Here is an 11920-nt window from a genome sequence, read left to right as displayed (position 1 = left end):
CCTCACACCCTAGCAGGACACACGCCTCACATTTTTACATCACTTATGGCACCAAAATATACATTGTACTGTGGTGTGGTTACAATAAACCATTTTTATACAACATCGTATTACATTTTCTTCCATCTTTCTTTTCAATATTATTATCTAACCTTTACAACAAATACTCACCTATTGTTCCACAATTTATAAATAATACTACCTATTACGCATTTACCTCCCGGGCAACGCCGGGTCTCTCAGCTAGTAGTGTATAAATGTGCAGCATATACACACACTGACACCCCCATACTGTGAGAGTGAAGGGATATTGTGCTATATATAGTGTACTAGCTGAGAGACCCGGCGTTGCCCGGGATGTAATGTTCCCGTTCCTCTCTCTCCTCCCCCCTCTCTCTGTTTGTCCCCCATTCACATCAATCCAGTACCCCCCCTCCCTCCCTCCTTTACAGCTTCATGTAGCGTGTGTGCGTCAGTCACTGTGTGTTTGCTCGCGCGTCAGTGAGTCTGAGGCAGAAACACAAACACACACAGACTGACTGACGCACACACAGTCAGTGTGTGCCTCAGTCAGTGTGTGCGTGCGTCAGTCAGGCTTTGTGTGCGCGTCAGTCAGTGTGTGCGTGCGTGCGGCAGTCAGTCAGTGTGTGCGCGCGGGGCGTCAAAGGCAGGGGGGGGCGTCAAAGGCAGGGGGGGGCGTCAAAGGGAGGGGGGGGGCGCCTCAAAGGCATGGATTCCTCCCCCTGCATTTCCTGCAGTGGACAGGAGGGGGGGGGCAGTGGACAGGAGGGTGGGGGGCAGTGGACAGGAGGGGGGGGGGCAGTGGACAGGAGGGGGGGGCAGTGGACAGGAGGGGGGGCAGTGGACAGGAGGGGGGGGCAGTGGACAGGAGGGGGGGGGGGGCAGTGGACAGGAGGGGGGGGGGCAGTGGACAGGAGGGGGGGGGCAGTGGACAGGAGGGGGGGGGGCAGTGGACAGGAGGGGGGGGGGGCAGTGGACAGGAGGGGGGGGGGCAGTGGACAGGAGGGGGGGGCAGTGGACAGGAGGGGGGGGCAGTGGACAGGAGGGGGGGGCAGTGGACAGGAGGGGGGGGGCAGTGGACAGGAGGGGGGGGCAGTGGACAGGAGGGGGGGGCAGTGGACAGGAGGAGGGGGCAGTGGACAGGAGGGGGGGGCAGTGGACAGGAGGGGGGGCAGTGGACAGGAGGGGGGGCAGTGGACAGGAGGGGGGGGGCAGTGGACAGGAGGGGGGACAGGAGGGGGGGGCAGTGGACAGGAGGGGGGGGCAGTGGACAGGAGGGGGGGGCAGTGGATAGGAGGGGGGGGCAGTGGACAGTGACACACACACACACACACACACCTCAGTTGATGCGCCCTTTCTCAGTTCCGTTTGGCGCCGGAGGTGGGGAGCGACACCTACCTGTACTTCCGGGCGCCGCCACCGTCTGACTCGGCGCCGCGAGGGAGGAAGGGGGTCCGCCATCTTACGCGCCGCGTGGCAGCTGCGGGAAGCGAGGTGATTTGGAGCGGGGAGGGGGGAGAGGTGATTTGGAGCGGGGAGAGGTGATTTGGAGCGGGGAGAGGTGATTTGGAGCGGTGAGGGGGGAGAGGTGATGCCGCTGGGGAGGGGGAGAGGTGATGCCGCTGGGGAGGGGGAAGAGGTGATGCCGCTGGGGAGGGGGAAGAGGTGATGCCGCTGGGGAGGGGGAAGAGGTGATGCCGCTGGGGAGGGGGAAGAGGTGATGCCGCTGGGGAGGGGGAAGAGGTGATGCCGCTGTGTGTGGTGATTTATTTTTTTGGACCTTTGGCCCGTCACTCCGCCTCAGGCCAATGAGAGGTGTGGGGGGCGGGCCAAGGGGGTGGTGTGAGTGTGTGAGGCCAATGAGAGGTGTGCGGGGGCGGGCGGGCCAAGGGACCAATGAGATTGCCGCTAGGGACACCGGACATCCAGCAGGCAGGCATGCATGCAGGCAGGCAGGCAGGCAGGCAAACATACAGTGCTTTCACTAATATAGTATAAGATAAATGTGCAGCATACACACACTGATACACACACTGACACCCCCATACTGTGAGAGTGAAGGGATATAGTGCTATATATAGTGTATAACTGTGCAGCATACACACACTGATACACACACTGACACCCCCATACTGTGAGAGTGAAGGGATATAGTGCTATATCTAGTGTATAACTGTGCAGCATACACACACTGATATACACTACAATGTGAGACAGTTATATACCCGTGCACATAATGTGCTTTATTATAGCTCCCTTTGCCCCTGCACTGTGAGGTTAACACCTCTGGCAGTGAAACGCTTATTAAGCACTGGGTGATACCCATTACCTTCCGCATGTCGGCACTTGAATCGATCTTCAGGTATATTTGAGGCCGGGCAGTGACACAGAAGGGAGGTGTCCCCCCTAACAGAAGCTGGGCCCGGGTCTGAGACGCAGCCCCCTGAACCCCCAGGAAGAAGTGTTAGCTTCTGGTTCCAGACGTTGCATAATCCCGGCCAGAAAAGCGAGTCTGCAGGTTAAGATGCAAAGTGTCCTCTCGAACCTCAGCATTGTGTGTGTCCTTCATCAGGTGAGGTATCCGGCCGGACTCTCAATGGCTCTGTCCCGACCAGCCACGAGCCCCCTTACCCGCTGCAGCGCAGGAAATACTTACCCAGTGTCCCCAGGCTGGGGGACGGAGAGGCGAGGGGTCCCTCCTCTCCCTGCTCTGAGGTGGACGTGTCCAGACTGGTCTCCAGGATGCAGGACGGCGGAACCAAGACCCCCACAAAGCACTTAAACGGGGACCTGCCTCTAACCTCCGCGCTCACCAAAGCATCTCCGGTGTACCCCAAAAGAGGCCTGACGCGTCCTGCAGCCCCCGAGAAGGTGAGTCTGATCACAGCTGAGCGCCACACACAACGTGCGAAGGTATTTAAGCTCCGGCAGCATTCAGGGTGCGCGGTAGCAATCACACAAGGGTTAAAGTGCCGCTTCTTTGTCACCCTACAGGTGACTGTGACAGTATCGGCAAAGCACGGTCTCCAGGAGAGAGGCCGGTGATCTCGCGTCCGCCGGTCAGACCTCCAGACCCCCCCTCCAGGGCAGTGGTACCCCAAAAACCTGAGCCAAGAACAGAGGGCACCTTGGGAGGCAAGGACATCCCGCCGTCAGTGTGAGTGTCTGCACCCTCTGTGTAATGTGAGTGTGAGGGTCTGCGCCCTGTGTGTAATGTGAGTGTGAGTACCTGCACCCTGTGTGTAATGTGAGTGTGAGTATCTGTGCCCTGTGTGTAATGTGAGTGTCTACGTCCTGTATGTAACGTGAGTGTAATTGTCTGCTCCCTGTGTGTTATGTCAGTATAAGTGTCTGTGCCCTGTATGTACCATGCGTGAGTGTCTGCGATGTCTGTGTAATGTCACTGTGAGTATCTGCACCCTGTGTGTAACGTGAGTGTGTGTCTGCTCCCTGTGTGTAATGTCACTGTGAGTATCTGCGCCCTGTGTGTAACGTGAGTGTGTGTCTGCTCCCTGTGTGTAATGTGAGTGTGAGTACCTGCACCCTGTGTGTAATGTGAGTGTGAGTATCTGCGCCCTGTGTGTAATGTGAGTGTCTACATCCTGTATGTAACGTGAGTGTAATTGTCTGCTCCCTGTGTGTTATGTCAGTATAAGTGTCTGTGCCCTGTATGTACCATGCGTGAGTGTCTGCGATGTCTGTGTAATGTCACTGTGAGTATCTGCACCCTGTGTGTAACGTGAGTGTGTCTGCTCCCTGTGTGTAATGTCACTGAGTATCTGCGCCCTGTGTGTAACGTGAGTGTGTGTCTGCTCCCTGTGTGTAATGTCAGTGTGAGTGTCTGTGCCCTGTATGTACCATGCGTGAGTGTCTGCGATGTCTGTGTAATGTCACTGTGAGTATCTGCGCCCTGTGTGTAACGTGAGTGTGTGTCTGCTCCCTGTGTGTAATGTCAGTGTGAGTGTCTGTGCCCTGTATGTTGTGTGAGTGTCTGCTCCCTGTGTGTAACGTGAGTGTGAGTGTCTGCTCCCTGTGTGTAACGTTACTAAGCTGTGGAAGTGCAGTACAGCGGAGGCAGAAAAAAAAGGGTCAATTCCATATTTATGTAAAAATCTAAATGCACATTTACAAATAAGTAAATAATACCACGACTGGTCACATTACCGCTCATTAGCAACAAAGAGAAAGCACTCAGCCACATGACGCCTTACACACTGTTCTTGATGTCTGTGTCATCATCACAGTGCTTTACTCACCACTCCGGTACTGAGAGGGTTAATAATGTGTGGATTACATGGTGCATCCGCTAGTCTAGAGAGCGGCACAGAGACCTCCGACTTACTGGGGCGCACCTCTCTCCGACTTACTGGGGCGCACCTCTCTCCGACTTACTGGACGCACACTCTCCGACTTACTGGGGCGCACTCTCTCCGACTTACTGGGGCGCAGTCTCTCCGACTTACTGGGGCGCAGTCTCTCCGACTTACTGGGGCGCAGTCTCTCCGACTTACTGGGGCGCAGTCTCTCCGACTTACTGGGGCGCAGTCTCTCCGACTTACTGGGGCGCAGTCTCTCCGACTTACTGGGGCGCAGTCTCTCCGACTTACTGGGGCGCAGTCTCTCCGACTTACTGGGGCGCAGTCTCTCCGACTTACTGGGGCGCACTCTCTCCGACTTACTGGGGCGCAGTCTCTCCGACTTACTGGGGCGCACTCTCTCCGACTTACTGGGGCGCACTCCTTATACGAACCCTTTATATTCGCAGGGTGGCTTCACGCACCAAGTTTTTCGAGAAGGCATCAAGACCCAGAGGAAGGTAATAAATGTGATTTTATTATTAATTCATGTGAATTATTTAATTCTTCTGATTTATCTTCACTTTCTTTGTATCTTTTGATTTTGTATTTCTATTTTCCATCTTCTCTGTATTTTTATTTCTTCTTGTGTTTATCTGTAGAATTCACGTGACAGTTCTCCCTTCTTAAAGGGTACATCTTCTCTTCCGTATCACCATCTCACGTTCCTCCCTTCTTACATCTTCCGTATCACCATCTCACGTTCCTCCCTTCTTACATCTTCCATATCACCATCTCACGTTCCTCCCTTCTTACATCTTCTCTTCCGTATCACCATCTCACGTTCCTCCCTTCTTACATCTTCTCTTCCGTATCACCATCTCACGTTCCTCCCTTCTTACATCTTCTCTTCCGTATCACCATCTCACGTTCCTCCCTTCTTACATCTTCTCTTCCGTATCACCATCTCACGTTCCTCCCTTCTTACATCTTCTCTTCCGTATCACGATGTCACGTTCCTCCCTTCTTACATCTTCTCTTCCGTATCACCATCTCACGTTCCTCCCTTCTTATATCTTCTCTTCCGTATCACAATCTCACGTTCCTCCCTTTTTACATCTTCTCTTCCGTATCACCATCTCACGTTCCTCCCTTCTTATATCTTCTCTTCCGTATCACGATCTCACGTTCCTCCCTTCTTACATCTTCTCTTCCGTATCACAATCTCACGTTCCTCCCTTATAACATCTTCTCTTCCATATCACCATCTCACGTTCCTCCCTACTTACATCTTCTCTTCCGTATCACAATCTCACGTTCCTCCCTTCTTACATCTTCTCTTCCGTATCACGACCTCACGTTCCTCCCTTCTTACATCTTCTCTTCCGTATCACCATCTCACGTTCCTCCCTTCTTATATCTTCTCTTCCGTATCACGATGTCACGTTCCTCCCTTATAACATCTTCTCTTCCGTATCACCATCTCACGTTCCTCCCTTCTTACATCTTCTCTTCCGTATCACCATCTCATGTTCCTCCCTTCTTACATCTTCTCTTCCGTATCACGATCTCACGTTCCTCCCTTCTTACATCTTCTCTTCCGTATCACGATCTCACGTTCCTCCCTTCTTACATCTTCTCTTCCGTATCACGATCTCACGTTCCTCCCTACTTACATCTTCTCTTCCGTATCACGATGTCACGTTCCTCCCTACTTACTTCTTCTCTTCCGTATCACAATCTCACGTTCCTCCCTTCTTATATCTTCTCTTCCGTATCACCATCTCACGTTCCTCCCTTCTTACATCTTCTCTTCCGTATCACCATCTCACATTCCTCCCTTCTTGCATCTTCTCTTCCGTATCACCATCTCACGTTCCTCCCTACTTACATCTTCTCTTCCGTATCACGATGTCACGTTCCTCCCTTCTTACATCTTCTCTTCCGTATCACCATCTCACGTTCCTCCCTTCTTGCATCTTCTCTTCCGTATCACCATCTCACGTTCCTCCCTACTTACATCTTCTCTTCCGTATCACGATGTCACGTTCCTCCCTACTTACATCTTCACTTCCGTATCACCATCTCACGTTCCTCCCTTTTTATATCTTCTCTTCCGTATCACGATGTCACGTTCCTCCCTTCTTACATCTTCTCTTCCGTATCACCATCTCACGTTCCTCCCTTCTTATATCTTCTCTTCCGTATCACCATCTCACGTTCCTCCCTACTTACTGTACATCTTCTCTTCCGTATCACCATCTCAAGTTCCTCCCTTCTTATATCTTCTCTTCTGTATCACGATGTCACGTTCCTCCCTTCTTACATCTTCTCTTCCGTATCACCATCTCACGTTCCTCCCTTCTGGACTGTAACACTCACAGTGTAGTGTGTATCAGTGTGTACATATACTGCATTTATACACTATATATAGCACTATATCCCTTCACTCTCACAGTATGGGGTGTCAGTGTGTGTATGTGCAGCACATTTATACACTATATATAGCACTATATTGTATTGTATTGTATGTCTTTATTTATATAGCACCATTAATGTACATAGCGCTTCACAGTAGTAATACACGTGGTAATCAAATCAAAACATACAGAACACCTACAAGCTCAAATTGAACCCCCAAAATACCCACAACATATATATAAGCATATAAGTTTCACAGAGGAGTGCTACTGAGCATGGCAATATATATTTAAAACCAGAGACATAACATAAAACACAGACAAAGCTCAGTGCACATCCAGAAAAACTTATATACACGGTATAGTGCCTAAATATACATGTATAAATAACTAATAAATAAAATGGTCTTTTAGTTTAACATTTTGGCCAAATTGTTGTAAGCCCTTGAGCCAAACTTCACGGCAGACCACGTTTCAAGGGTCCCTAACACTAATATAAATTCTTAATAACCTGTGCATTGCCAGGAAGAATGATTTATAATAAATCTGTCAATATAAGTTGCAAAAGTTCTAAGTCTGATTGAAGCTTTTATTAACCTGTACATTACCAGGAAAAGCACTCTGTAATAGATTTGTCACAATCACACTGCATGCAGGCAAGTTCCCCTGATAGTTGGAGATGCCATGGAGTGAGCTTTTAACCATTTAAATGTGGGAGGGAGTGAGCTTCAATTGGATAGGAGGTTGCCACCCTCCAAAACAGCCAAGACTAGCTGCACAAGAATTATAAAACATACAGAACACCTACAAGCTCAAATTGAACCCCCAAAATACCCACAACATATATATAAGCATATAAGTTTCACAGAGGAGTGCTACTGAGCATGGCAATATATATTTAAAACCAGAGACATAACATAAAACACAGACAAAGCTCAGTGCACATCCAGAAAAACTTATATACGGTACAGTGCCTAAATATATATGTATAAATAACTAATAAGTAAAATGGTCTTTTAGTTTAACATTTTGGCCAAATTGTTGTAAGCCCTTGAGCCAAACTTCACGGCAGACCACGTCTCAAGGGTCCCTACACACACAATGTTAAACTAAACTAAAAGACCATTTTATTTATTAGTTATTTATACATGTATATTTAGGCACTGTACCGTGTATATAAGTTTTTCTGGATGTGCACTGAGCTTTGTCTGTGTTTTATGTTATGTCTCTGGTTTTAATCAAATCAAAAAACAGATAATATAAATAACAGATCATGGGAATAAGTGCTTTAGACATAAAAGTAACATTAAGGCAGCGTGCTTGGGCTACTGGGTGAATGATCGTAGTTCCATCAGTAATGTGGAAGGAGGTAGTAGGGCCAGGTTTGGGAGGAAGTATGAGGAGCTCTGTTTTAGCCATGTTGAGTTTAAGGCGGCGGAGGGCCATCCAGGATGATATCGCAGAGAGACATTCATAAACTTTGGTTTGTACAGCAGGTGTAAGGTCAGGTGTTGAAAAGTATATTTGTGTGTCGTCAGCATAGAGGTGATATTTAAACCCAAAAGATGTTATTAGGTCACCTAGAGAAAGTGTGTATATCCCTTCACTCTCACAGTATGGGGGTGTCAGTGTGTGTATCAGTGTGTGTATGCTGCACAGTTATACACTATATATAGCACTACATCCCTTCACTCTCACAGTATGGGGGTGTCAGTGTACCCCAGCCGGCTCCGTGTGGAAGAACCACGCTGTATATAGAGATCCGTGACCCAGTAAAGTGATCCGTGCCTGTTACACGGAGCCGCCCATAACGCTGCGTATAAAGCAACGTGCGACCTGTATAAAGCAACGTGCGACCTGTATAAAGCAACGCGCGACCTGTATAAAGCAACGCGCGACCTGTATAAAGCAACGCGCGACCTGTATAAAGCAACGCGCGACCTGTATAAAGCAACGCGCGACCTGAATAAAGCAACGCGCGACCTGTATAAAGCAACGCGCGACCTGTATAAAGCAACGCGCGACCTGTATAAAGCAACGCGCGACCTGTATAAAGCAACGCGCGACCTGTATAAAGCAACGCGCGACCTGTATAAAGCAACGCGCGACCTGTATAAAGCAACGCGCGACCTGTATAAAGCAACGCGCGACCTGTATAAAGCAACGCGCGACCTGTATAAAGATTGTGCAATTTGCACCAGTGACATCTGGACGCAGCGGGCGTGTCCGGTTTCATACATTGGGCGCAGGCCTGCCAGGTGCCGGGGTTCACACGGAGAGAGAACTGGATCAGCTATAGGGGGCAGTATATCGCGCGGACGCTTCTCCCCGATCTCCTACGCTGCAGCAGCGTGTTACATTGATGCACAATGACACAGAGACACGGCCTCGCCGTGTCACACTCCGCACCTCCGTGGCTTGTGTGTCGGACACTTCATGCGTAAGAGGAAGGGCAACGAACCACACATTGAACCGCTCCTGTTTTTGTCTCCCACACACAGCCCCCCCTCCCCGCCCACCCGGACCGTGGCAGAGGAAAGCTGAGCTATGAGGTGAGAGGTCTTCACGTGGCTTGTGTGGCCTCCCAGTGTCGGGGTATTACAGTACTTCATACCCTTTGCGCCCTGTGTAAGGAGAGGTTAAGTGACCCGCGTATTATATAGGGGTCTCACAAGATCTTTGGCTGTAAGACATGTCTTTTAAGTGGGGGAAATTGCCCCGTGGCCCCGTGGCACAAATACAAAAGGTGTATGCTAGGGGTGGCAACTCCAGTCCTCAAGGGCCACCAACAGGTCAGGTTTTCAGCACTGGCGGTGCAGTTTTTGACTGACGGAGCCACTGATTGAGCCACCTGTGCTGAAGCGGGGATATCCTGAAAACCTGACCTGTTGGTGGACTTTGAGGACTAGAGTTGGCAACGCCTGGGGCCTGTAGATTGTTAGCTCTGTGCCCGGGGTGCCGGCATCGTTCTGCATGTGTGCGACGCGGGGTGTGTGTGACGCGGGGTGTGCGTGACGCGGGGTGTGCGTGACGCGGGGTGTGCGTGACGCGGGGGTGCCGGCATCGTTCTGCATGTGTGCGACGCGGGGTGTGTGTGACGCGGGGTGTGCGTGACGCGGGGTGTGCGTGACGCGGGGTGCCGGCATCGTTCTGCATGTGTGCGACGCGGGGTGTGTGTGACGCGGGGTGTGCGTGACGCGGGGTGTGCGTGACGCGGGGTGCCGGCATCGTTCTGCATGTGTGCGACGCGGGGTGTGTGTGACGCGGGGTGTGTGTGACGCGGGGTGCCGGCATCGTTCTGCATGTGCGTGACGCGGGGTGTGCGTGACGCGGACTGTGCGTGACGCGGGGTGTGCGTGACGCGGTGTGTGCGTGACGCGGACTGTGCGTGACGCGGGGTGTGCGTGACGCGGTGTGTGCGTGACGCGGGGTGTGCGTGACGCGGGGTGTGCGCGGTGTGTGCGTGACGCGGGGTGTGCGTGACGCGGGGTGCCGGCATCGTTCTGCATGTGTGAGACGCGGGGTGTGCGTGACGCGGACTGTGCGTGACGCGGGGTGTGCGTGACGCGGTGTGTGCGTGACGCGCGGGTGTGCGTGACGCGGGGTGTGCGCGGTGTGTGCGTGACGCGGGGTGTGCGTGACGCGGGGTGTGCGCGGGGTGTGCGTGACGCGGGGTGTGCGTGACGCGGGGTGTGCGCGGGGTGTGCGTGACGCGGGGTGTGCGTGACGCGGGGTGTGCGCGGGTTGTGCGTGACGCGGGGTGTGCGCGGGGTGTGCGTGACGCGGGGTGTGCGTGACGCGGGGTGTGCGTGACGCGGGGTGTGCGTGACGCGGGGTGTGCGTGACGCGGACTGTGCGTGACGCGGTGTGTGCGTGACGCGGGGTGCCGGCAGCGTTCTGCATGTACCGGACACTAATTACATGATGCGCTGTTTCTCGCTCTCCTGCAGGAGCTGGCGCACTCTGCCTGGCCGGTCCCAGGGGAGACCCCGCCATTTCTCTACAGCGCCCCCCACAGGCAACTGAGCCAGGAGCATACTGTCATGCAGGGGGCAGGAGGGGGGGGGCCTTGCACCCCCATATTTTACCTTCGGGACATTGCGAGGCGCTGGATCTCCGGTGGAAGTGAAGACGTTTTCCGGTTCGGATGTTCCTGCGCAGCCCTGGGGCCGCCCCCGGCAGAATGAATGGATTGCACACAGACATTGCACAGGGGGAGGGGGCATTTAATGACTCTAGCTGCCCTCCCCTTTCCCACCTTCCCTATCCCTTATTCCTGGATCCAGTGAAAGCGCTCCTCCATGTAACGTCTTGCACCGCAAGGCATTACTGGCCATTCAGGCCGTGCGAGGGTTAATATTTATTGTGTAAACCGGAAGAAAACAAGAACTTTTAAAATGAGCGAAGATCCCGAGTCGCTAAAATTAAACAGCCAGGGACGTTCCAACCTCTGCAAAGCCGCAGCGCTGGGGGAGGAGTCGGAAAGCGGCTTTTACAGCACCGGCCATTTTTAAAACTCCCGGAATCAGTATTTTTTTTTTAAAAGTTGAAAACTCCTGGGGGGTTTGCCGAGAATTCGGGGTCCGGATTAAACGTGATTAGCAATTTGCTGCAGATAAAAGAGAGGTTTTGTTTTTGTCATTTTGTGGCTTATGCTCGATTTCACCTTTTTAGAAAGGCGTTTGGGTAAAAGCAAGGACTGGACCTCACAAATACTGACCCGACGCCCTGTGACCCGCGGCCGCCCGCGCCGCCGGCCACAGCGGGGTCCCACCCCTGTGACCCGCGGCTCTGTCCGCTGATTACGTACATTTTATATTGCTAAATATTTTTGTGTTTATGAAAATTGTCATTTCCTGTATCGATGTTTAGAAGTTTTCAGCGGCCAATCTGAATTCTGCGGGGCACAAATAAAATGGCGGCCGGTTTTGCGGTTGGAACAGGAATTTCAATTTTGTGGCCGTGATTATTAGAAATCCGCCACTCGGATTCGCGATTTAATTCCTGGGACGGCTGCTTAGAATGGAAGCATCCCGCACGTAAGGGGTTAATTTACCCTGCGCTGGGAGTAGGGGGGGGGGGGTGAATTGGGTGGGCTCTATTCTAGGGCGCCCTCTTGGCTCAGAGGTGCAACAACGGTTTAACAGCCCAACCCCCGGAGTGGTAACGAGGTGTCGGGAGTAA

At 52.3% G+C, this 11920-nt stretch overlaps 1 long non-coding RNA gene across 1 annotated transcript; it reads left to right on the top strand.

The window, feature by feature from the left end:
- Positions 1–2058: 2058 nt before the first annotated feature.
- On the top strand, positions 2059–11688 carry LOC142467636 (uncharacterized). Its single transcript, XR_012788447.1, has 5 exons — positions 2059–2892; positions 3016–3178; positions 4787–4837; positions 9238–9288; positions 10687–11688. It is a non-coding gene; the product is annotated as an uncharacterized LOC142467636 (long non-coding RNA).
- The last annotated feature ends 232 nt before the right edge of the window (positions 11689–11920 follow it).

Source organism: Ascaphus truei, chromosome 16 (assembly GCF_040206685.1).
Source record: "Ascaphus truei isolate aAscTru1 chromosome 16, aAscTru1.hap1, whole genome shotgun sequence".
NCBI lineage: Eukaryota > Metazoa > Chordata > Amphibia > Anura > Ascaphidae > Ascaphus > Ascaphus truei.
Note: the sequence above shows the minus strand (reverse complement) of the source record. Positions and strands in the feature narration are given on the sequence as shown.